The sequence below is a fragment of the Piliocolobus tephrosceles genome, chromosome 18, assembly GCF_002776525.5.
Source record: "Piliocolobus tephrosceles isolate RC106 chromosome 18, ASM277652v3, whole genome shotgun sequence".
Taxonomy (NCBI): domain Eukaryota; kingdom Metazoa; phylum Chordata; class Mammalia; order Primates; family Cercopithecidae; genus Piliocolobus; species Piliocolobus tephrosceles.
In genome coordinates this window covers 34,710,808-34,736,882 of record NC_045451.1, presented here as the reverse complement: position 1 = coordinate 34,736,882, position 26,075 = coordinate 34,710,808, and the positions used below count along the sequence as shown (strand labels likewise).

At 46.2% G+C, this 26,075-nt stretch overlaps 1 long non-coding RNA gene across 1 annotated transcript; it reads left to right on the top strand.

The window, feature by feature from the left end:
- Positions 1-5,795: 5,795 nt before the first annotated feature.
- LOC111539647 lies at positions 5,796-25,866 on the top strand. The gene is made up of 2 exons (XR_002730743.1): positions 5,796-5,929; positions 25,364-25,866. It is a non-coding gene; the product is annotated as an uncharacterized LOC111539647 (long non-coding RNA).
- The last annotated feature ends 209 nt before the right edge of the window (positions 25,867-26,075 follow it).

Below are 26,075 nucleotides of genomic sequence, written 5' to 3'. Positions count from 1 at the left end.
CACTTTTTACCAGAAGCACTGACCTTGGTAACTTTGGCAAACATCCATACACACACACACACACACACACACACACACACAGAAAGAGAGAGAGAGGAGAACCACCAGGATGGGGAAAGGGCTGTGCATGTGAGGATGGACCCCTGAGAGAATGTGGCCTCCAGGCTCAGGCTTGGCAGACAGTCCCAGGGCTCTGAGGCCACAGTACGTCTGTTCCTGGACCTTCCAGGCTCTAGCTATGGCCAGCTGTATCCCAGAGTCAGGCTGTTTCACCATAGAGAAAGTGGGGCAGGAGATGACCAGTCAGCTGTGTCTCCATTTTTCAGATGAGAAGATAAAGGCACAGAGAAGTGAAGGAGCTTCCCTGGGGTGTTGGGATTTGAACCAGTATCAGGTTTTAATAAATTTTTTTTTGTTGGTTTTACTCCAAAGTCCAGCAAAAGATTGGCCAGACCAGAAACTGGATTTTAAAATCCTCTCCCTGAAATGCCCAGTCCTTCTCCTTCCTCAGCTGTTGTGGGTCCTCCCTGTGATCTGTCCCAGCCCCCATCAACACCCAGCTGCTGGCACATAGTAGGGAGGGAAGTCACTGTGCTTCCCTCCCCAGTGCAGGGTGCCATTTACACCCGTTCCACGGTGTGCCCACCCCTCGCAGCTCTTGTCATGGGCCTTAGCTATGTGATTTGTGTGTGATTTTTTGTTTGTTTGTTTTTTGAGACGGAGTCTCGCTCTGTCACCCAGGCTGGAGTGAAGTGGCCTGATCTCAGCTCACTGCAAGCTCCGCCTCCCAGGTTTACACCATTCTCCTGCCTCAGCCTCCCGAGTAGCTGGGGCTACAGGCACCCGCCACCTCGCCCGGCTAGTTTTTTGTATTTTTTAGTAGAGACGGAGTTTCACCGGGTTAGCCAGGATGGTCTCTATCTCCTGATCTCCGGATCCGCCTGTCTCGGCCTCCCAAAGTGCTGGGATTACAGGCTTGAGCCACCAGGCCCGGCCTGTGTGTGATTGTTGACAGCATCTGTCTCCTCTGCTAGATGAAAAGTTCTGTAAGGGTTGCCTCTGTTTCTCCAGCACAACTGAATGAAAAGTAGTGTCTCCTGTTCAGTGACTTTTAGGCCTTTCCATACAGAAATCCTGCTGCAGAAGCCTATCTGCTTGTCTGGGGAGACAGTCCTACCAGAGAATGGGGTGATGTAGGATCAACCCTCCTCACTGCCGGAAAGATAGGCCCTACCTAGCATGTACACTATTGATCCAGAAGGACCCATCTCAATGGTGGGAGCTGGGCAGAAGAGAGGCAGGGGAAGTGGAGGAAGCCAGGGAGACAGGGCCTTGGGGTGTGGCAGTGTGCCAGACTGATGGCAGAGGGCAAAGCATCCTGCAGAGCGTGGGGCTAGGGTGACCACATGCTAAAATTAGGGAAGGTCCCAGGGAATCTGGAGGGTGGCCATGCTAAGACGGGAATGACTCAGTGAGACTCAATTTCCAAAACTTACACGAAATACTTCCTTGGGTGACTTTGAATCACATGCTTCTGTTGTTATTAATTTTTCTGAGAACGTGATTTAGCGCCAACAGCTTTTTTAGAGCAGGGTCTGTTTTATTAAACTAAAAAGGTCCTACTGGCTCTTATTGTGTACCAGACATTGGCTTTCCACATATGTTATCTTTTTAATCTTCACAACTGCTTGAGTACTTTATTTTATCCCATTTTTCAGATGAGGAAAGTAAGGCTCAGAGGGATTAAATAGCATCCCAAGGGACTGAGATTTGAACCCACTTTGCCAGACTCCAAGACCTACCAAAGGGTCCAGGACAGGACTGGCTAGATGAGAATATGCCATTAGTTCATGCTTATCAGCAACAGACACCTCTCCACTGTCACCCTAAATCCATCCTCAGTAATAAGTCTTGCACAAACTTGCCTGGGGTGGCCTGGCTGAAGCAGATCCCCTGGCTGGGGTATACTCTGTGGGGTTGCTTCTCAATGCTGTTCCAGGTAGGCTTCCGTGCCAGCCTTCAGTTCAGGGGGCGCCAAGACCCTCAAGGAAGGTCCTCGCTGGCTCCCAGTTCTGCCTGGCCAGCCTTTCCAAGAGCTCCCCATTCATCAGTCTCTCACTTCCAGAATATGCATTTGGCAGCTGTTTCTCCCTAGGTGGGGTGGGGTAGAAGTGAGGGTAGATGTGAAGGAGAGGGTGGTTCTTGCCAAAATAGTGAACTGGGCTGCTCTAGCTGAGGTTACTTGTGGGAAAATCTTTGAAAAATATTCTTAATCAGATTTGAAATACATCACTCCTAGAGGAGGACTGGGACTCTTTGGACCCTGGGGAGGCACATATCTGGGCTCGGGGTCAGGATCTGGGCACCCCCATCCCAGAAGAGAAAAGTTTCTTTGAAAGAAAGGTTTCAGCTCATAGAACCATGACTGTTACCACTGGAAGAGACCTCGGTTCCCTGCTCTGTGGTGAGTATCGTTCCATTTCACTATCATTGCATTTCACGGATGATCCCACTGAGGTAGGGAGGCCGGACCATCCTGATCTCAGGGAATTGAGGAAAACGTGTAGCTTCAAGGACCACTTCTGGGCTAGTGGCAAGAGCATTAGACAGAGACATAGAGAATGAGCCCTGTTTATTCATTAAATTGCCTGGGTTTTTGTCCTGGTAGGATTTGGAGGCAGATTCACTGTAAAATATGAATGGTTCCAATGCATTATTCTCACTCTTTCTGTAAATAAAAAATACATGGCAAATAACCATGTCAGGCCCAGTTGTTTGATGGCCTCTCTCTTGATACTTAATTTCATTTCATGACATAAAATAAGGAGGGCAGTGAGGTGGGGGGAAGCGGACTTTTGTCAAAGTACAGTCTCGTTGGTTAACACCTGAGGGGAAATGACTGAAAAGAACTTAATTCAAAAAATGCTTTAGGCACAAAGGAGCTTCTTCCAACCAGTAAAAGTCAGACAGCTATGGAGAGAGAGACATCAATAAATAATCAGCCAGCTTAGACTTTTAAATGGGAATCCCAGCCTCAGCACCCAAAGGTAAATTGCATCTTTTCTACCAGCCTCCAAGCAGGGCTTCATGCTTGTGTGGACTGGGAAACTTTGCTTGTCGCAAATGTAGCCTGACCTTTCTTTCTAATAGGATAAATATATCGTGTTCATATATATCCTATATATATCCCACATATCCCGTTTCATACATATATATGGAGAAAGGAAAAGTGTCCAGTCTTAGAAACCCCAAATGGCACTTTTGTCATCTGGTTTCACTGTGGTTTTGGTTTAAGGCAGAAATCTCCTGTGCAAACATCACCTCTTGTAAATAGCTAGGGTGGGGTAGTCTCTGGAGCAGGGGGAGGGAGGTGCCCAGATGCTGCCCCTGAGTCCCTGAGTCCCCCTGAGTCCCCTGAGATATGTGCCTCTCCAGGGTCCAAAGAGTCCCAGTCCTCCTCTAGGAGTGATGTATTTCAAATCTGATTAAGAACATTTTTCTGACCCTGCCCAGAATAACCCAGCCTCTCCTGGACTTGATTTCGGTTCCAGGGATGTGGATTTGTCAGCGTGACAAAGGAGCAAGCCCCTTCCTGGGTGGGATTTGAGCTCCACCTTCTGCTTCCTGGCTAGGACCCCCTGCTGCCCAGGACCTTGGTTGACCAGCAGGTCTGGGGGCATCAATCACCATCCACCAGTGTTTTATGAGGCCACTTCTGAACTAAAGAGCCAGCAAGGAGGTTTATGGAGCTGGCTCTTTCTGCCACAAACACTGTTTCTTATTGCTTGTCATTTTCTCCCAGACTGTTAACACCTCATCCCTCTAAAAGCAAACTGACCTGTGGGTCTTCCTTGGTGGACAGGGCAAAGGATCCCATGAGCAAAGGCTGTTTCTCTGCCTGCAGAAAGCATATGCTGCCTGGAATTTGGAGACAATGGCAGCTCTACATTCTTCTTCCTTGGCCCTTTGCTGTTGGGGTGGGTGGCTCCTCCCTGTGAGTTAGGGTCCCCATCTCAGAGCAGAAAGGAGGGCCCAGATGGGGATAATGTGAGGTTTTTCTGGGGCTATCTTTCATAAGTGATACAGTGAGAGAGCCCAGTGTTCTCAGCCCACAGGGCCTGCCAGGAAAGGGAGTCTGGAGCCCAGGGGTTTGCCTGCCCTAGTTCACTGGCTAGTCAGAATTGAGATGTGCAGCAAAGGTAAAATACATATGGAGTTTCCCAGAGTCAGTGCAAAAAAAGTAAAATAATAATTTTGAAATGCTGATTACATGTTGAAATGACAATAAATTGGATATATTGGATTAAATAAAATACACTATTAAAATAAATCTCATTTGTTTTGTCTTTTAAAATGGGGCTATGAAGAAAATTTAAAATTACACAAATGGCTCAAATTATATTTCTATTGAACACCATAGGGGTCCTTTCATTATTCAAGGGGAGATACTTACCAAACTAAGATCAGTGTTTCTACCTTGTCATTCTAACATCGTTTTATAATGAAATATATAAATACAAGAAGTATATATAACATAAATTGCAATTTAAAATATAGTGAAATGATCACCTTCCACCATCCAGTTAAAGCAACAGAAAAACCCAACACATTTGAAGGATTATGTTTCCCTCTCTGACCACAACTCTCTCTATCCCTTATCAGAGGCAATTGCCATCTGAATTTGCCCTGCCCTTATTACATTATAATTTTTATTTTGAGAAATTATAAAAATTCAGAAAGTACCAAGAATCCCTAACAAACACCTATGTACAATAGTAGAGCATTGATCATTGTTAACAAGTTGTCCTGTTTGTTTCTCGTTAAATAAAGTAATGAGGGCATTATGAATAAAGCTGGAGCTGTCTTTTAATTGCTGGCCAGATCACTCCACTCCCAGGTGCTCAGTTGTATTTCTGCAGCAAGGTATTAGTGTATCCTCAAATGACAAGTATAAGGTCAGCCACTTAGCTGACACCAGGCCCCAGAGGGTACAGCAGAGATTCTCATGAGCACATACCTCCAAGAAAAAAATCAGCAGATATAAAAAGTAGCTGCAATCTAGCATGGCCCAATTACTTTATGGAATCATTGTCCTTAGTTGTGGAAAGGCCATTAGAAATCAGTTACAATGGAGGCCAGAGAGGCTGAGTGAATGATATGAAGTCACCAGCCAGGTATGTCAGGGCCTGGACTGAACCTGGGTCTCCCATCAAGCACTGAACTCAAGGTGAGCTCAGTTGCCAGCCGTGTGAATCGTCCGAATCATGACACACTTCACACTAGAATTTCCAAGATAAGTGAGTGGAACTGGGGACTGAGCTTCCTAGGAGTGGAAGGTCAAGCAGAAAGCCCTTTCAGGTTGTTAGGAAACGTTTTTCAAATATCTGGGTCCACTTCCCTTGACAGGAAGTCCTCGCTGCTCAATATTACACGTCTTTCTTGGCTAACGATGGAGCTTCTAGCCATTTCTCTGAAGACAGCAGTGCTCACTGTCTAATCTATAACTGGAGGTGAAGGAGCTTCAACTACATTGAAGCCAAGCTTTGTTTACGTCTTCTTTTAAAAAGAAATTCTTACTGTTTGATGGCATTATTTTCCCGTAATTCGTTTCTGATCTAAATTGAAGTGATGCAAATATATATATATATTCCTAACCACCAGAAATATTGTTGAGTTCTGGTTCGTAGAGGTTCTACTGGAGTGATACTCACCAGTGGCCTGACTCAGCCACGCAAGGAAGTCCTACAAAGAGAGGTGTGAGAATAAAAGGAAACTGTTTGCCATATTCTTTCCAGGAGCAGACAATTGAGAGGCCTGGCCCATGTATGGGTTTGAACCACCTCAGGACTGAAGATGAGAGGCTCAGTTTCACTAACAATAAGAACAGTGACAAATTCCCTGCCCCGTCAAAGCCCTATGGCTTATGCAGGTAGAGCCCTCATGTTGAATGTTTGCAAGCTGACTCTTCAATAAGACTGTGAGCTACTTGAGACAGGAATTGGGTCTCTGTGTAGTGTATCACATCTACCTCAATGCTCTGCTTAGAGGAAGTGTTTGAAAAAATTTTGTGTGATAAATGATAATAATAATCCAGTTAAGATATACTGCCTTTGTTATGAAAAACTCTCTCTCTCAAGGTGGAGCAGGTGAGTTGTGGTATGCATTTTCCTTGTTCTGGACAAAGCAAAGAACTACGATACCAAAAGGGGCCAAAATCAACGTGGGGGATTGTTTACTCAGGAGGAGCGGGTGAGCTGGGTAGGGGAAGGCAGGAGGAGAGAAAGAACGCACGGGTGCTGCAGAAACCTTGAAACAATCAAAGGCACAAATGCCTCTTTTTTATAAACACGGTGTGAGACAGATGTTTACCCAGGACAATCCAGAGTGTAAAAGCCAGCCAAAGCCGGAGAGATTCATGCTCCGCAAACAAGGGATTTCCTGGGGGAAGGAGTGGCGCTGTAATGGGTTCTACAAATTTCTCCTCCTGATAACTACATCACAGACCTAGTCCAAAGAGACCATTCCTTCCTATTGAAACCTTATTTAAATACTGCCGCCTATCTTGGGCGGAATCGCCGTTGTATTGGCTGGCTTAGGCTATTCTCTCAAAGCTTTATGCAACACTCGAGGAAGAAATAGACAGCATGTCTCTGTGGGAGCAGGGGACACACCTTTCAGGGAATTTTCTTCCCAAAATGCGTCAGTAGTCAGCATGTCCCAGTTCTGATCAGTGGCCTTCAAACAAGTAAAGGTTGTAGAGAAAACAGGAGTGGTGCCTCTTTAAAACAGCAAAAATACCATTTGCACAGTGTGGATGCTTTTCAACACATTCGTCGTTACGTGATTATTTAAATAAAACAACCACCGTGATAAAAGAGACCAACGCTGCGGTTGCCTTTGCAATGATTGCTACGTTGGTTCCTTCATGCTTATGTTCTTTCTCTGGATTCTTTTCAGGTACAGCAAGGGGATCAGGAATGGGATCAGGGATTTCAAACACTGGTCCACACATGGCCACAGTTTTCTGTGTGACTTTCGATGAATCAACCCCCCCTTTCTGGGCCTCAGTTTCCCCACCTCTAAAGAGACTGCATTAGATTAAATGAAACTTGATGCTCTGCCTGTTCTGAAATGCCAAGTTCTTTCTCTAGGAATGGGCACACGTTTGTGCCCAGCTCTCCATTCCTATTCACATCTTACCAATACCTTTCTTTTTTTCTGGGAGGGAGGCAGGTCAGGATTTCTTGCATGAGGTCTTAAAACCAAGCAAATTCTACTGGTCCATTTTCCTCAGCGAACTCAGTAAGCCATTCCCGTGTCAAATGTGACTGACTGTGTGAAACCAGCAAACTCCATGTAGTTCGGGCCTCAAGGCAAGAACTGAAGTATTTCATTTCAGATGGCTGAGATTGGCTTCTAGAACCTCCATGGTGTCTAGCCAGCCATTCTTGTCTCTGCAACCAGCCTGCACATCTCTTGGATTCAACTAGCATTTATTGGGCAGCTACTCTGTGCCACACACTGTGCTCAGCACTAGAAACGTAAAGAGAACAACATCAGGCCTCCTTGAGCTTACAGCCTCGTGCAAAAACAAGGTTCTAAACCAGAAATTCACCCCAATACAAGATCACACAATGTGATGGAGCCTTGGGATGGTGTCTTTAAGAAAATTTTGTGAAAAGCTAAAAGTATTTCTCTCCCATACTTATCTCGGAAAGAGGGGTTGTGGTTGGCAGAAATGGCATTAAGGTCAGTGAGAGGCAGGACTGAGCCTTTGCTTGGAGAATGGCTAAGCTTCCTTCCTCACTCCATGGGGGCCTTTTCACTTTCACACATACCTGAAAGATTCAGGAGCCCCTGCCCTTCAGGTGGGAGGGACCTGGGAGAAATAGCAATGGCCTCTGGACGTTTCTGGCATTTTCCATGTGGTCTGCTGCCAAATGTAGTGTGTGATTGGGATGGGAGGACTGAGTACAGCTAGCAAGGTGGTATCTGGAGGGCATAAACAGTGTTTGGGCATGGCCTAGAGTAGAGACCAAGGAGGCTGGGAGTGGGGGAGAGAAGGTTCTGCTTTGAGCAGCCCTGGGCCGGCTGGGTTGTCTGGGAGGCAGAACAGGAAATGGCCCCAGGACAGAGTCAGATTTATTCACTGTCTGGGCTTGGTCCCAGCCGGTCCTTTGCTCAGGCTTGGTAAATCCTCCGGTTCTGAAGTCATTTTTATTAGCGATTCCTTTTTTTTTTTTTTTTTTTTTTTAAGCTTTGAAAATGTGGTTGGACGAAAATGAAATTTCAGATGTGTGTGTCTCAGCATTGATTTTTCTATTTGTAATAACACACCCCGGCATATCTCCTTTGATATCAAGAGGATAAAATGTCCCTAACAGCATGCTCTCCATTCTGGGGTAATGGATAAAGCCTGTTTATGAGATGTCATTTATTCCACAATAGACAGTAAATAAAAGCCATTTCAAGCTTGGGTTAAATCAAAGCTTGTTCAGGATTTCAGCAGATTTGCAAATCACCTCGGGGACCTTCATCAGTTGCAGTTGCTGTTTTCCTCCTTGCTATTGACTCTCTCCCTCTGTCTGCCAAGCCTCTTTCTATCCTTAGCTACCCTGAGCACCTGACTGATTTGGAAAAAGACAACTGGCCTGGCGAGAGACCTAGCGTGACATTAAAAATTCCTTCCCTCAATTTGGGGAATAAAGGCTTTGAAAGACAGTAAGAAATTGAGGTTATATCAACAAAAGCCAGAATGGCAAAGGGAAGGAAAAAAAAGTTCGCAGGAAAATAAGATGCAAACCTGAATTGGAGAAAGCATCTGAAAGGCGGTGGTGGCAGCAGCGGCAGCTCCTTTGAGTCATGTGCAGATTGTATTTCTTTCACTTCCTGGGACCCTGTGCACTGGAGGGAGGGGGAAGAGAAGGGAAGGGGCACCACCTGAGGTGTCCCTGCACTAACCCAGGCTTTTGTCTTGCACATTCGAATTCCTATCCTCTGATCCGACCTGTAACCCCTACGAAGCCTGGCCTTTGGGACCCACTTAAGTCCCAGGAAGCCGGGTGGCCTATCCCCTTTCCCTGGTCCTTCACAGTATGTTATTTGAGGTCTTTGACACGTTTTATCTCACCTTACTTCTGCGTGTTCTGGAGAGTGAGTATTGGCCTCACAATTGAAATGCAGATTCCTCTGAGGTTTGGGACAAACTTTTAAAGCTAGAAGAGTCAGTCCTGGGTCTCTAGACCAATCTTCTCTTCACTGCCGGAATCCCCTGCATGGCATCCTCAAAGACAGCAGCCCAGCCCCTGCCTTCATGCCACCCAGAGTAGGGACTGCAGATATGGGAGTTTCTTGGTCTGGGAAATGTCTTCATCTATTAAGCTGAAGTCTTCCATCCTGGAACGCCAGCTCCTCTTCGGATGCCATCCTGCCTCCCAGAGGGACAGTGAGTGAGTGTGCTGTAAGGAGTGAGTGTGCTGTAAGGAGTCCTAGCTCCTTACAGCAGCATTTTCCTAGGTGACCTTGGGCCTGTCTCACCTGCCTCAACCACACTGCAGCCAGAGGGCTGATTTGGTCTCAGTTTAGCACTTGGCCATGAGAATCAGTACCCCAACATTTCATTGGTTAGTGTAGACCAGAGAAGTGTGTTCAAATATTTCTGTCTTAGGATATTTGTCTCATCATTCCCATTGAATATTTACTGAGTAACAGTTTTGTAGAAAATAATATTCTAGGTCTGTGATAGGTTGTATTATTGTTCAAAATATTTACTGCCACCCCACTGCCCCCGTTAGTCTGCCTTATGTGGGAGGATTATACATCCTTGTCGCTGTCAACCATGTGACCTGTCTGGCCATGAAATGTGAGCAGAAGTGTCAAAGTGCAGATGAACCACTGAGATTCCATGGGCATCTCATCCACGTGAGTAAGAAACCTCTGTTATTAGAGGCCAGGTGTGGTGGCTCATGCCTGTAATCCCAGCACTTTGGGAGGCTGAGGGGGGGTGGATCACTTGAGGTCAGGAGTTCAAGACCAGCCTGGCTAACATGCGAAACCCCGACTCCACTAAAAAGACAAAAATTAGCTGGGTGTGGTGGCGCGGCCTGTAATCCCAGCTATTCAGGAGGCAGGGAGACAGGAGAGGCAGGAGAATCGCTTGAATGCAGGAGGCAGAGGTTGCAGTGAGCTGTGATTGCACCACTGCACTCCAGCCTAGGAGACAGAGTGAGACTCTGTCTCAAAAAACAAACAAACAAAAAACCTGTTATTAGTGAGTTTTAGTAACAGTGAAACCTCTGTTACTAGAAACACTTGGATCATCATAATTAGACTAAGCTGATGAAACAAGGTCCTCCAGGAAATTTCAAGAAATTCTGAGCACATTCTGTGATGTCAGGAAACTTACAGTCTAATTGAGGAGACCCTGTCCAGTGCTGAAAACATGGTGAAAATAGTAAATGCTTCAGGAACTCAAAGGAGGGAGAGGAGGAGGAGCTGGGTGATTCAGGGAGAACTTTCGGAGCATTAACTCAAACTGGATGAGGCTCAGAAACTTCATCCACCTGCAGGACAGCCCTGTTGTCGTGGACTCAGTTCTTCATGTTGAGAGATTAAGAGCTTGGGTATTCCTCAAGCCCTTTTTTTTTTTTTTTCTTTTTGTGACAGTCTGTATCACCCAGGCTGGAGTGCAATGGTGCCATCTTGGCTCACTGCAATCTCCGCTACCCAGGTTAAGGTTATTCTCCTGCCTCAGCCTCCTGAGTAGCTGGGACTATAGGTGCACACCACCAAGCCTGGCTAATTTTTGTATTTTTAGTAGAGATATGGTTTTGCCATGTTGGCCAGGCTTGTCTCGAATTCCTGAACTCAAGTGATCTGCCCACCTCAGCCTCCCAAAGTGTTGGGATTACAGGCATAAGCCACTGAGCCCTGCCTATTCCTCAAGCTCTTAATTCTAATTCTCTCACTTAAGGGTGAGCTAATGAGAGAGCACATTGCATGCACCTAGCATTGTTTCAGGCCTTGAATAACTTTTAATTCAGATAACTTGATAGCGGTGAATCAATGACATCAATAGTAATAGATATTTGAAATAGATGTGCCCTTTTCAGTCTTCTAAAATCAAATTGTGGGAGTAACTGTCTATGGTTCTGTATAAAACCAGTCAGACTGGGCGCAGTGGCTCACGCCTGTAATCCCAGCACTTTGGGAGGCCGAGGCAGACAGATCACTGGAGATCAGGAGTTCGAGACCAGCCTAGCCAACATAGTGAAACCCCATCTCTACTAAAAATAAAAAAAAAATTAATGAATTAGCCAGGCATGGTGGCACATGCCTGTAACCCCAGCTACTCAGGAGGCTGAAGCAGGAGAATCACTTGAACTCAGGAGGCAGAGGTTGCAGTGAGCCGAGATGGTGTGAGCTAGACTCTGTCTCAACAAACAAACAAAAACCAGTCTGGATAGGGGCTGGCTCCTAGAAGTGACCAGAAAGGTCCTCAGCAGCTGAAGCCACAGCTGTCCCTTTGTTCCCCCCCTCCTCCCGGTCCTTATCTGTCTCATTTAATCAACTCAATAGCCTTTTAAGGGAGGTGCTGTTGTTATCCCCATTTTACAGATATGAATACTGAGTCTTAGAGAGGTTACAACTCTCACCAAAAAGGATGCATAATCAATCAGTAAGTGTCTGAGCCAGGACTAGGGCAGTGTCCTGCCTGAATCCAGGGCTTTGCCCTTCACCATCCTCTGATGCCTACAACAGTGCAGGCTCTGCCCCATTGCCCCCTGAGAGGGCCAGGAAAGGGGTCTCCCTAGGGGAGCTGTGATGGCAGGGTCTGCAGCTTGGCCATGAGGCTGACTCCCAAAGATGCTGCAGAATAAGCCAGTAGTTAGAGATGCTATAGGAATTATACAGGGAAAAATCAGCAATGTAGGAGAGAAGAGGAAGAAAAGGGGACAGAGAGACAAAAGGGAGGGGGAAGGCCCCCCAGGTGCCCTGGTGCCTGGAATACTTGCTCTGTGCCTCTGATTTCTCTTGAGTGGTGCCTGGGTGTGCTTTGTTACAGTTAAAGTTGTGTCAGTGGTTTCATTAGAACCCAGGCTTTGATTTATAACCCTCCCTGCAAAAATGTGCTCCTGGCTGAAAACTGGCATCTGAGGTCTTAGGCCAACAGAGCCATTTCTATAGAAGAGTTAAAGGCAAGGGCCAGGAGGGAGGTCCCTTTCTCTAGCCCAGCTTTCCAGCCAGAAATAAAAAGAAAGGGGTGGGGAGTTGTTTAGAATTCAGAAACAGCCTAGATTTCAGAAGGAGTGCTTAAAGGGTCAGTTTCTTCATATGCATGCAGAGACTTTTGTGAAAGTATCTAAAAACTGTTCACAGAAATGGTGCTTTGGAGTAACTCCATCTTGCAAACATCATTATGAAGAATAATCAACAATAATAATGAAGATAATGATCACAGTAGTAAGACTTTCTCGTGGGATGATGCTTTAACTTTATCATGAAGCATCCACGTGCATGGTCACACTAATACAGCAGCCCTGAGATAATTGGGAAGAAATTATTATCCCTGTTTTGTGACAAAACTGAGACCCAAATCAGCTGAATGCTATGCTTAGAGGCACCAGCCTCAGTTCAGTGGCCTTCCTGCCCTAGCGTGCCATCTGAACCAGGACTTCCATAAACAAAAAAGCAAAGCAGGTCTGTATACCAGCAGCTCATTTCGATTTTTTTCACTTTTATTTTAGAAGAATATGCATCACTGGAAACAGGTCCCATTTTAAGCCACGTGAGGCTTAAGAAAAATAAATGTGAAAATAAAAGCGCTGTTTAAATGGGTATCATTATTACTATTATTATTGCAAAGAGCCTATTTGGAACTGCCTACAAACCCAAAGACTGATTAATAGTTTTAGAGCATCAGAAGGTATGCTTTTTTTTCCCAGTATAAATTATTCTTTCCCAAATGGTTGAAAAATCATAATCATAATCATTATCATCATCATCATTCCTTCCACTAATTTATTGCTTCACACATAATGTCTCATGAATTAGCACTTTTACTGCTCAAGCATCCCCATTTAACAGATGAGGAGCTGGAGGCTCAAGTGCAAATAGCAAAATGAGCGGGGCTTGAGACTGAAATTTGGATTTTCAACAAGCTTGCCACCTTACCACTCTGCCTCTTATCACACATGCTTTGCTGGGCAAATGCTTTGAAGCCCAAAATTGCACCAGGTCAGAAATTAGAAATAGTTCACCATCAGGAATAGAGCTAATGCGGCCAAAGCAGTCACCGTCAGGACAGACACTCCAATGACAGGCTCCTTGATGTCTCACCAGCACGTTCACTGTACATGGGATCCTCAGCCCTGTCTCAGTCCCTCCTGCTGTAGCCCTATCCCATAAAGGCCTGCCCCAGGGGCTGGGAGCCAGGCAGAGCTTCGTCCCTCCCACTGAGCAAGACTTGGGCTGTCACTGTGCTGTTATTTATGAGTCTCCCTTGCCCAATGAGTGGCCTCGAAGGGGCCCATCCTGGGCCTGCTGTCTGGCCAGACTTGTCACACGTCATTAGATGTTTGGTTGCCACTGACCTCTCTGCCATCTGGCTGAGTGGCCTCAGGGTGAGGAGAGGCAGGCAGCAGCTCCTCATGCAGCCCCCGAGTCTTTGTGGCACTCAGGACATGGAAGGGTTTCAGAACTGTTGTGCTACTCTACTAAGGGGAAGACAAAACTGGAAAATAATCTCTTAAAGAGAGGGGCTGTATTTAGGGTTTCTCCCTCTTGGCACTACGGCCATTTGGGGCCAGATAATTCTTTGTTGCCTGAGGCTGTCCTGTGTATGGTACGATGTTGAGCAGCATCCCTTGCCTCCTCCCTCTAGATGCCAGTGGCACCCCTGTCCCAGATGTGACAACCAAAAATGATGTCAGACATTGCTGAATTGTCCCCTGGGGGAGGAGAAAACTCACCCCCTTTGAGAATTGCTGGGCAGCTCTAAAGGTAAGACCAATTGCACAGTGAGTTACTGAGCTATGACCATGGCAGGCATGCATGTCCCCCGAACAATAACCATTTCTGGGACAGCATAAACAGATGGCAAATATTTTATGAACACCGTGTTGCCTAATCATTGCAACCATTTATTGTATCGTTGGAATTCCTGACCCCACTTTGCAGATGAGGAAACTGAAGTTTAGAGAGGGAAAGTGATTTTCTTGAGGCCTGAGAAGTGAGAGCTAAGCTAGGTTTAAAATCCAGTTTTGTTGTTGTTGTTGTTTTGTTTTGGTTTGGTTTGGTTTTTGAAGTCTCCTGCACATTGCTGCGGCCTTGTGTCCTTGTTCTCAGTGTAAGGGTTTGGCAAACATGGCATGTGGGGCCCTGAATGTTCTATGGTGGCATACTGGACCTACGGCAGAGGATGCTGATTTCGTGTCCTCCCGCTATTTCCACTACGTTACTCAGGGCCTCTTTTTCCCCACAGCCCATCTTCCCCAGAGCTCCCCTTTCTGTGCCCTGGAGCAACCCCTTTGCACCATAACAACATCTGACCCACAGGACCCAGGGTGGTGGGAGAAAGTTAGAACCCCTCCCAGGGATGCTTACATTGTAAAAGATCCCTAGGGAGAAAAATCAAACCAGTGCACTCTATGACATTTCAGTCACTTTACTAGGTTGGTGTAGAACTCGCTGGGTGGGGTATGGTAGAGCCCTTTAAATCAGTCTATAAGCTAGGAGATTCCATCTCTATAAAAGTGAAATATTTGAATTTTAAAACATAGGAAAGTGGTCAAGTGGTTGCTACTGCTATTTTAACAATTGCATGTAAGTCTTTAATTATAACTTGCCTTAAACCCTCTCTAGAAGTAAGTGACAAATTCGTGAATATCTTCTGTGCTTGTTAAGTAAAACAAGCCTATTCCCAGAGTGCCTGTCCCCAGATTTGTTTTGTAGAATCTGGAGTAGGCATTAAGTTATATATAAGCCAGTAAAGTGGTCCAACCACACATATAAATTGTACGACCCTGAATTCTTCTTGACCCCTTTCCCTGAATTGCATGCCCCCTTGCTGCCTTTCAGGCCAAGACGTCCCCAGTTGGTTCTGCTCTGGTGCAAGTTGTGGCTAAGGGTCTGGCTGATGGACTCACCTAGATTGCTTGGGCTTCTTCCCTTCAATATGGGTGATTTATCTGAGTTTCAGGTTCCACCAGCAACTCTTGCCTCCCTGATGTTGTTAAACAAATCACTTCCTTTGCCAAATAATTAATTTGATGACATTTCTAATTTCTGCTTATCTTCCCTTCAAGACATGCAAACTTCATTTTATGACCCCTGTTCCAAAGGAACACACAGGCCAGAAAGGTCATTAGATGTACAGGTAGAGTCAGGAAGGCACAGATGTTTGCACTGGAGGAATACTAGGAAGCTGGCAGCTGGCAGCCCTTTCTGCTTTTTCCAATCCACATTATTCAAGACAAGGGTTTTTGTTGTGGTAAATCTATATTTGAGGTGAAAATTATTGCCAGCCTTATTTAGAAGGAAGGCTGAATGCACTTCCCAAAGCCAAAGAGGAGAAAGGACTATTCGTGGATTCCTGGATTGTATGAGCTATGTCATCTGGGCAGGCTGCAAGGACGACGAGGATTGTAGGCTAGGCTGGGGGTGGTGTGCTTACACAGATAGAGGGGAGAGAAGGTGCATTCAGGGCGAAGCCACGAGGGTGGACAGTGTTGGTGGGGGGCGTAGGTACTAATGGGAGTAGAAGCACAGGGTATGTTTCAGGGGTGGTGTTTGGCTGTTACATTTGATTGTGATCAGCTGGAAGGCTGTCACAAGTCCCGAATGCCAGGTGAAGCAGTGGGAACTCTATCTGTGTTCCCGTCAGGAGAAGCAAAAGGCAAAGCCTCCTTCAGCCCTTTCCCATCCCGTAACTTCTGCTTGCCACGAGACCCCAAGATGCTGCAGCAACCAGAGGGGCTACCTGGATCATCAAATAAACATGTGATTTAATTAAGTAGAATTTTATAATTCACAATTGTGATATTTTTAAAATGTTTTAAGATGATGCTAGTAGCATCATCTTCTTGTGCTGTTTCGTATACAACTTTGTACACTTCCTCTTCATTTATTTGGATTCCAGCCTTGTGAAATGGAAGGAGATGAACAAGCATGTGTGGATGAGGCAGAAATGGTGGAAGTAACCAAAGCCCAGAGAGATGAGACCACCTGCCCAAGATCACAAAGCCGGTCACCTGTGGGTCTTGGAACCTGTAGTAATTGCCTGTTACTTGAATGTCAAGCTTATAGGGACAGCCCCAGATGTTGCTAGAAGGCAGAATCCAGGAAGCTTTAGGCCATGGTAGCTGTCACCGCCTACAGCCTTCGGTCCAGTTCCCTGGTAAAACAGACACCTGTGGGCATCCACAGCACCCTGGATCTGGGAGAGGGGGGCAGGTGGTCACCCAGAGCTGAAAGTCCATCAGCGGAAACACTCCACATAAAAGGGAGCCAGGGATGCCAATTTCCATTTTCATTGGAGTGGCTGGTGCTTAGTAATCCAGAAGCTTTATTTAAGGGCTGACCTCTGACTGGGCCTGTCACTCCAGTGGCAGGCGCCTGATAGTCACTAGAAATCAATAGCCGGCATGAAGGTCACTTCCTAGAAAAACTGGGGCTATCAACATGTCAGTTCCTATGAAAGATTATAACCAACCAGCAGAGAAGTTTATCTGTGGCTGAGAGCTTGTCTGAGCTGGGCTTCTTGTAGGCTGTACACATGCACGTGTGAATACCTATGTGTGAGTGGGCAAGTGTGCATGCACGTAGAAATGTGTGCATCTATGAAACAAAGCATGCATGCGCAGGAGAGAATGTGTGTGTGTGCTTTTGTGTGGATATGAATGTGCATGTGGGTGCAATCAGTGTGGATAGGTGAGCAGGTGTGCTTAAGTGCAGATGATAATGTGTGTAAGAGAGTTGTGCTTCTGTGTGTACATGCATTTTCAGGTAAGTTTATGTATGTGAGTTAGTGCTCACATGTGAACATGTTAGGCACACATGTATGTGCATATGTGTGGTTGGGTGTGCAGATGCCCATATGTTTGCATATAAGGGAGTAAATGTGCATTTGATAGTATGTGTACATCTTACCTGGCCTAGAAGGCCTGAAATACTTTGGCCCCTGTCTACTCGTCCAGTCTCACCCCCAGATCCTCTCCTCCCTTCCTTACTCCACACTGGTCCCTCACTGGGTTCCTTCCTCTCCCCTGGGGATATGAACCACATCCTCTCAGGGTGCTGGTACTTCAGGGCTTGCTGCTTCCACCAAGCAATGTCTCTTTCTCTCTCGTCCTGTACTGCCCCTTTCCTACCATTTGGTTTTTAAATGAAATGCTGGCCTCTTAGAATTACATTCCCAGCCATCCTGAAGGTGTTCCTCCATGTGTTTCCTCCATGGAATTTCCAACAACATGTGGGGATCTCAGTTTAGTGAGTTGTTTGTTGTCTGCCCCCTCACAGGCCCCCTTTCCATCTCTGCGTGGCTGAGCCCTCACTGAGCTATCCAGGGATCTCGCAAGTGTCTGACACCTCCCAGGTGCTGACTCTTTGGCCTCTTTTCAGACAAGGACAATTTCATCTGCTGAGGAATTCTACACTAGTGCTGTGAACTTCACCTCTTTGGGCCTCAGTTTCCTCATGTGTAGAATGGCAATACCTGCCCTGTCTACACCATAGAATCAAATGAAATAAATACAGTAAAAACCTCTTGGAAAGCATGAACTGCCAGGGCCCTGTCACATATTTTCATTTGGTTAAGGGCTGTTACTACTCAGAAAGAGATGTGCAGAAATGGGTGTCAATGATAAGCCAAGGAATTCCAAACAGATCACAGAATGGGTTTTTTCCCTGTCACTAATTCTACTTAGAGGCACTGGCAAATCCTGAGACCTTCTCAGGCCTCTATCAGCCAGGATCTTCATTTACTGTCTGGATACCTGTTTCTGGAAGGCATCCTAATCTCTCTCTTTCATAAATGAGTCTGTGTAGGGAGAGTGAAGGGTATACCTCCCCTCAAAGAAAGAGAAAAGCAATATAAAGAATTAATCAATGCTACCCAAAGAAGATGGTTTGTTCCACGTAGTTGCCATGGGAACCTGGAGCTGTATACCAGGGCTGCCTGAGCTCTGTGTTAAGTGGCTCTAGACTATGATTTGGGAGCTGGAATCTTGTCTCCACCATACCACTGCTGAGCTGTGGGACCTCCTGTCATCATTGCCTCACTTCTTGGGCCTCAATTTCCTCATGTATAACATTAAGGAATCTAAAAGATGATAGAGAATCTCTGGTCCCTTCCTGCTTTGCATAAGTAAAATTCCAAGTCATGTGTCCTATCTGGGTCTCAGTTTTTCTGTCTATTAAGCGGGTGTTGCCTCTTGTAAGTGGTTGAAGGGAAGGGGTAGAAAATGAGAGCCGCGGTCAAATGTAAGTTGTGTCTTCTGGCTTCCAGAGTGGTATCTCCTCAGTAAGATAAAGCCTTATGAAATTAATTCTATAGGCACAAATTCCATTATTTTGTTCATTTATTCACCAAACCTGCAATGAGCAACTGCAGCATCATGGTGCCAGGCATGATGAAAGAAGCTGAGGGTTTGGAGGTGATAAAATGTAGCCTCTGCTTTCAAAAGCCCAGGGTCTCATGCAGGAGACAGGGAGATAGCTAATTTCAAAGCAAGAAGGGACAGGCTGTAACCAAGGTCAGTAATGAGTGAGTGACAGCACTTTTGAATCTCTCCTTCAGGGTCATCCCTAAGTGCAGAGTGAGGAGATGACCCACCCTTCTGCCCCGCAATGCCATCCTACATCTGAAATTCTTCTTAAGGGCATGGTGGAAACCCTTCACTTTGAGATGAGCCCAATACCAGCACTAACATATGAAACCATAGAGTTGACACTGGACGAACCCCCAGGTTTCATTTGAGAGGACACTGGAGTTCAGGGTGGAAGAAAGGCCTGCCCAAGGTCACACAGCCCAGAGATCCTGGCCTGGGAGCCACAGCTGCTTTCTCTGCTCCACACTGGATTTAGAGGTCGGATTCCAGGCAGTTTCCCAGTTCCTAGTCCCACTGGGTGGGAAGTGAACACTCCTGGTTCTCTCAATGATCTGAAATCACATGCAGAAATCCACTCCTTAGTCACAAAGAGAAGTTAGTGGAAGTGTGTTTTGTTCCTAGTCACCGTCCTGGACAGCTGTCAAGTGGAAAGCCTTCTGATTAATTCCTATTATAATGTAAATGACTGCTAAGTTCCCTCCTGTGATAACTGCATACTGGATAGTGGTCAGGGAAGAAATCCTTCTTATTAATTCCCAGTAAGATGTGAACCACTGACAACTAGCTCTCCAATTGTATTGTCAAAGAGAGTGCCTGGAGGTTCAAAACGTTCATAATTCCTTTCATTTGTTTGACAATTATAGTTTTAGAACTTTTGCTGAAATCTGGGTTTAGTCACTTAGGAGTTTTGACCTTATTAAAGTTATTTAACCTCCCTGAGCCTCAGTTACCTCGCTGGGAAAATGAAGATCATAATTAGACCCCAAAATATCAGGTGAGAATTAACTGGGCTCACAGCATAGCCTCTGACTGATTATAGGTGCTTAATAAATGTTAGTTCCTTTTGAAAGATGGAAGTTGCCACCCATGGAGATTTTAAAACTTGCTCAAGAGCACTGCTGGTGAGAGTTGGGTCAGAAACAGCAGTTCAGAAGCTTCCAGTAGCGTTGCAAAGTCCCTCCTGGCAGGACATCAGCATTGGTCTCTTTCATTGCTACGTGTCTGAGGCCCATGGCTGGGTACTAGGGATATGGGCAGTATGGAGAGGCTGGTGGGCAGGGTACTTGGAGAGTGGTGGCTACATGGGAGTAGTCACAGAAAACCACTGCTCTGGGGGTCTTCAGCAGACTCCATCACCGTGGCCAAGCTGGGGAGATGAGGGTGGTTTGAGGTGTGGGCAGAGGCAGAGGCAGAGGTGTGTGGCATTGTTGATGGGCCAGGTCAGCTTGGATGGGGTCTCTTGGCATGCACCTCTCCCAGGGGATGTGAGAGTTGGCCTCTGTGGGGAAAGAGCTGGACTATCTGTCACCTGTTTGCTCAGGGCACTGTGCCCTTGTGTGAGAGGCAGCTGAAGGCCACAGGGCCTCTGCAGCCTCCAAACCTGGGAGACAAAGAGGGGAAGGCTGACTCCCTCTTGGTGAGGGGCCAACTTCTTCTAAGTCAAGGAGGCTGGGGCTGCCACCACCTGACATCAGCCATGGGGACTGGTTTACTCGGTCACGTCTTCAGAGGACTGGCCTCGGAGAGCAGCAAGGCTGGAAATCCTGCCGTAAAGCACAGATTTCTGCTATGGAGTCCAAGTCTGTCCGGGTTTTCATGCAATGGGTTTGCTAAAAATGGGACCTATTGTTTTGTTACAGAAACCCAGGCTAAGGACTCATAGCAGACAAAAAGAAATTGATTTCATTATGAAAGTTAAACATGTCCATTGCAAAGATATAGAAAATACAAGAAAAGTGAAATGTTAAAATCATGCACAGTGCCATCCCAAACTCTTACTAAAATTCTATGTATTAGGTTGGTGCAAAAGTAACTGCGGTTTTGCCATTACTTTTAATGGCAAATTAAATGTTTATTCCCTTTGACGCAATATTGGGACTCTAATTAAAAGTAACGGCAAACTCGCAAAACCTAATATTTTCTTCTACCATTTTTTCCACATACATTTTTGCAGATGTCATCTTAGTTTGTTTCCTGCCATTTTGTCACATGCATAAACATGTTTTAAATTATTATAATATGCTTATATATTTCCTTTGTTTACTCTATTTTTCCCCCAACGTTCTACTTTGAAAAATTGTAAACATGCAGCAAAGGTAAAAGAATTTTACAGGCGCCAGTCACAGTGGCTCACGCCTGTAATCCCAGCATTTTGGGAGGCTGAGGCAGGTAGATCACGAGGCCAAGAGATCGAGATCATCCTGGTCAACAACCTGTCTCTACTAAAAATACAAAAATTGGCTGGGTGTGGTGGTGCGCACCTGTAGTCCCAGTTACTCAGGAGGCTGAGGCAGGAGAATAGCTTGAACCCGGGCGGCAGAGATTGCAGTGAGCTGAGATCGCACCAGTGCACTCCAGCCTGGCGATAGAGTGAGACTCCATCTTAAACAAAAAAAAAAAAAAAAAAAAAGAATTTTACAGGCAACACCATGTAGACTTAGCCATTATCACCTTTTCTTTCTATAGATAATTATTAAGGGTTCAATGTATGCTGGTCTCTTGTTAAGTGTAAGGATTCAGTGGTTGATAAAACAGAGTCCCCACCCTCATTAATCAGAGTATCTAGTGGGGAAGCAGACAGACAGACCACATACTTATTTTTACATAGGAAACGTATCCAAGGTGAGTGGGGCCTGGGAGAGGGGCCACCTCAGGCTGACTGGTGTTCAGAATGAGACCTGAGCACCTTTTTGCTGGCAGATAAGTTTTCTCTCTTTCCCTCTATAATATGTGGTCTTCATTCAACTTCTTGAAGTCCCAATATTGCATCAGAGGAAATGAACTTTTTAAAAACCAGGATACATGCTTTTTGCCAGGGTGTTTTCCAAAACAACTTGAGTTGAAGTGTTGCATTCTGTCTGAAAGGTGATTGAAGGAGTCCGTGCCTTCCCTTTGGGCTCTGTGTTGGAGCCAGGCTGCCCAGGTTTGAACCTGAGTTTTACTGCCTTATTCCCTAGGTACCCCTGGGAGAGTTACAGGAGTTCTGAACTATAACAACTTTCCTCATGTGTAAAACGGGCATTCACCACCACTCACTGATATGGTTGGGATGTTTATCCCCTCCAAATTTCATGTTGAAATGTGACCTCCAATGTTGGAGGTGGGCCTGGGGGGAGGTGTTTGGATCATGGGGGTGAATCCCTCATAAACAGCTTAGCACCATTCTTTGGTGATGAGTGAATTCTTGCTCAGTTAGCTCACGAGAGATCTGGTTAAGAGTCTAGGGCCTCCCTCTCTGCTCTCCTGCTCCGTTTCTCACCATTTAATGCACTGGCTCTCCCTTCACCTTCTGCCACAATTGTAAGCTTCCTGAGGCCTCACCAGAAGCCAAGCAAATGCTGGCATCATGCTTCCTGTACAGCCTGCAGAACCGTGAGCCAATCAAACCTCTTTTCTTTATAAATTACCCAGCCTCACATGGCAGCGGCACCTATAATCCCAGCTACTCAGGAGGCTGAGGCAGAAGAATCGCTTGAACCCGGGAGGCAGAGGTTGCAATGAGCCGAGATCCGCCGTTGCACTCCAGCCTGGGCAACAAGAGCAAAACTCCATCTCAAAAAAAAAAAAAAAAAAAAAAATACCCAGCCTCAGGTATGTCTTTATTGTGAGACAAAACAGACTAACACACTTACCTTGTAGAGTTGTCGTGAGGTTGAAATGAGTTAAGATTAAGTAACACCCACCTTACAGACTTGTTGTGAGGATGAAATGAGTTACTTTATAAATAGGGCTTAGAACAAAGGCCAGCACACAGGAGTGCTCTATCACCATTGTTACCTGTAGGATGAAAGCTCCAAGAGGACAGGGGTTTGTGCTCAACCTTCCATTTCCACGGTCATGGAGCCTGCTTAGCTGATAAACACTCAAGGGCAGGATCTGAAAGCCCCTTGACTTGGGAGAGCCCCTGGTGCCACTTCCTGTGAAATAGAAATTGAACCCATGTGTATTAAAAGTGAAGATCCTACGTTATTTCCTCCAGCAGTGTTCAGAGTCCACCACCTCCATGCAGAGCCCATGGTCCTGTCCTAGGAGGACACTGAACACACACAGAACTAGACTGTGACGGCAGAAAGCATTAGAGCAACCCCAGCCCTGCACCACATTAACCCCTCAGCCCACTTCCTACCCCAGCCCTGCTGCAGTGGAAGGGAGAGAAAGAAGCAGGGGTGGAGGCAGGGAGGGCTTGCTGAGTGCTTTCTTTGTGCCAGTCCCTTCACATGTGCTTTCTGCTACTGAATTATCTCCAAGATCCTATGAGGATGCAGTGACAGATGAGAAAACTGAGGCTCAGGGTGGCAAAATAACAGCAAGCCTTAATATGTCAGTAAGCACGGCAGACAGGAGAGAGGAGGAAAGAGAAAATGGCTTGTCTGGCCCACAGGAGGACACCAGAAACCAGAGAGGTGGGGGACCTGCTGCCTGTTGGAGGAGAGACCCTGCCAGAGGTGGAGCAGAGACCCCGCACTACTGAAGAAGCCCACAGGAGAGGATGTGGCAGCTCCATCCGCCCCGGAGACCCAAGGCACGGGCAAGCGCCAGAGAAATAGGCATGAGAGGCCACCTGGGGAACCTTGGCACTTAAAGCCCTCACTTTCTCTGGAGGTGTACACAGGTGAGAGGCAGGTACAATACCTGATTCCACCTAGATCTTTGGGCAAGGAAAGTCTGGTAGGGGTGAGCAACCACTGTGTCAGAGGCCCACTTAGTTCCTCCCAACAAACTCACACAAATGCCATTCTTGGGCAGGGTTGGCAAACTTTTCTGGACTGTGCCTCAGTTTAAGACACACTTCTCACACTGTGACCAACCACACATGTATATGTGTGCATGTGTGTGTGCATGTGTATGTGTATACACAGACATAACTGAAATGAGTTTCCTGACATAATCCTTCACTTTACCAAGTGTGATGCATCCCAGTATTTTCCACCATTTGCTTCTATTCCTCTCCTCTCCACTCCTCCTCCTCTTCCTGGTCTCAGCCCATTAAACTGATTTCAGAATGCTGAAGTTCGATGTAGAAAACAGGTGCAACCAGGATAGAATCGAGAGTGTTGTGATGCTTGCAGACTGTGTGAGCTACACGGAGCTCAGAAAAGAGAGATTAGAACAGGTGAACAGGCTGCAGCAACCCAGGAAGGCTTTTGGCAGAGGAAGCAACTAAAGCTTGACCCAGAAAAGTGGCTGGCTCTGTTCAGTTTAACAGACTTTTTTAGATCTATGTGCCAGGCTCTGTACTTTTACAGACAGGTCAAGGTTGAATGGGGGAGGGGAAAGAAAGACGTTGAACACACAACTGCATAAATAATTTAGTTATAGTTGTGGTAAGTAATGAAGATTAAAAAGTATACGATGTCATGAAATAGAATAAAAGGGGTCCTAATATAATCTTGGAGATCAGGGAAGGCTTCCTGAAGGAGGCAACATTTACGGGGACATCCAAAGGATGAAGAGGAGTGAGCCAGAACCCAGCGGAAGACAATAGCTTTTTAAGCAAGGGCCCGGCACATTCAGGAGGCTATCTGGGGAGATTAGTGACATTTAGAGAACCATTTACCTTCCTTCTGCTAGAGCAGTCGGATCAAAATGCCAGAAACCTTGCCTTCTCATTCTTATGTCTCTATTACCTAGGTGGGTGCTCACTCAGTGTTTGTGGAATCCATCACTTTCTGGATTTGGGTAAAGATGCCCTGTAGCTCATATACATCACTGCAATGCGCAACACAGGGAATGGCTGTAAACTCGGGGTGGATCCAGCTGGTGGGACTCCCTCTAAGTATTATCATCAGAGTAAGTCGGGTCTGAAGACACGCTATCCACACAGCATTTACACATTCTCATTACCTGGGTCTGGTGACCATACGACCCAGCTTGCCCCGGACAGTCTCAGTTCACTCCTGTGGCTCCAGCATGATCCTGCCTCATTTCACTTTCAGACATGTCCCAGTTTGGACAATAAATTATACGTGTATCTATAATAACTCTGGGCCACATAGAAATATCCTGGTAGCATGACAGATGTATCCAAAGGTGCCGCATTGAAAACGGATGTTCTATTTAATGAGTTCCCAGTTCCTTGGGGGTTTTTAGCCCCTCAGCCACTACTGGAAAGTCTCCTCCCTTTCCAGAGTTGTCTCACTCCCTTTAAAGCCAACTTACTCTATTTCCACCTTGGCACACTTGAGTTCCGTGACAGGACAATATTCTTAAGTCTTCCCTTGGGCAGAAGGATGGCATGGGAAAAGGACAGGAATCTTGGGTTATCTGGATGCAAGTCCTGGTTCTGCCATTCCTGGTTCATCGACCCGAGTAAGTCCCTTCACCTGCCTGGACTTGCTGTTTCCCTTTGTTAAATGGAGATAATAAACACCCCCATCCAGTTCCCTGTGTCACAAGGGTGAGGTGCTCTATATTAAGGCAAAGAGGAAACATTGGATGTCACAGAATGGGACCTCTGGCTATGATTTGGAGATACTGACAAGGGGGAAAGGTGGCATACTAATCAGGCTAATAATAATAATGCTTTAAAACATCAGGACCTTCCCCTAGGATGCGGTTCTCTGTGGAGGAGCCTGCGCCTTTCTGCCACCCAACAGTGACTGCCACAGCCAGGATTAAGCCAACTGTCAGCAAAGAAGGAGGAAGATAAACCCTGTGTGCAGACGGAACGGGGGATGTGTGGGCTGAGGGCACAGAGTGTTTCTCCAGCCACCCCAGGAAGCAGCAAGAATACAGAATTCTGGTTGCCTCTGACAATTTTTCCTTTTTTTTTTTTTTTTTTTTTCCTTTTTGGAAGCTGGAGATCCCTGTGCCAAGCCCTCAAAGCAGCCCCGACTTTCCGTGCAATAAAGCAGCAGTGAGAAAGGCTCAGAGTAATTAAGTGGCTGACGCACAGAAGAAGCCGTTACAAAGAATTGACTAAATTGCCCATTCATTAGCAGCTCGGCATGGAAGGAGAATTACAAATAGACGGCGGAGCCCGCAGTAATTCAATCTAACCTTGTACTTACAGAAAACAATGAGATAATGAACAGAAAAATTACCAGGCACATATTGTATTTTGTTAAAGGGGCGGGGGGGGGGGGCCAGGGGGAGGAGGGGGGAGCGCAGGGACGGACTGGCACATGCAATGCTAATGGCCTCACTCAAGCTGAGCAAACGTTTCTCCAACACAATCATAGTTCTCAGTCTAAGGGCCTCTGGGGAGCTGAGATGAGGCAAGATCGCGAACAAAAAAATGTAATTTAT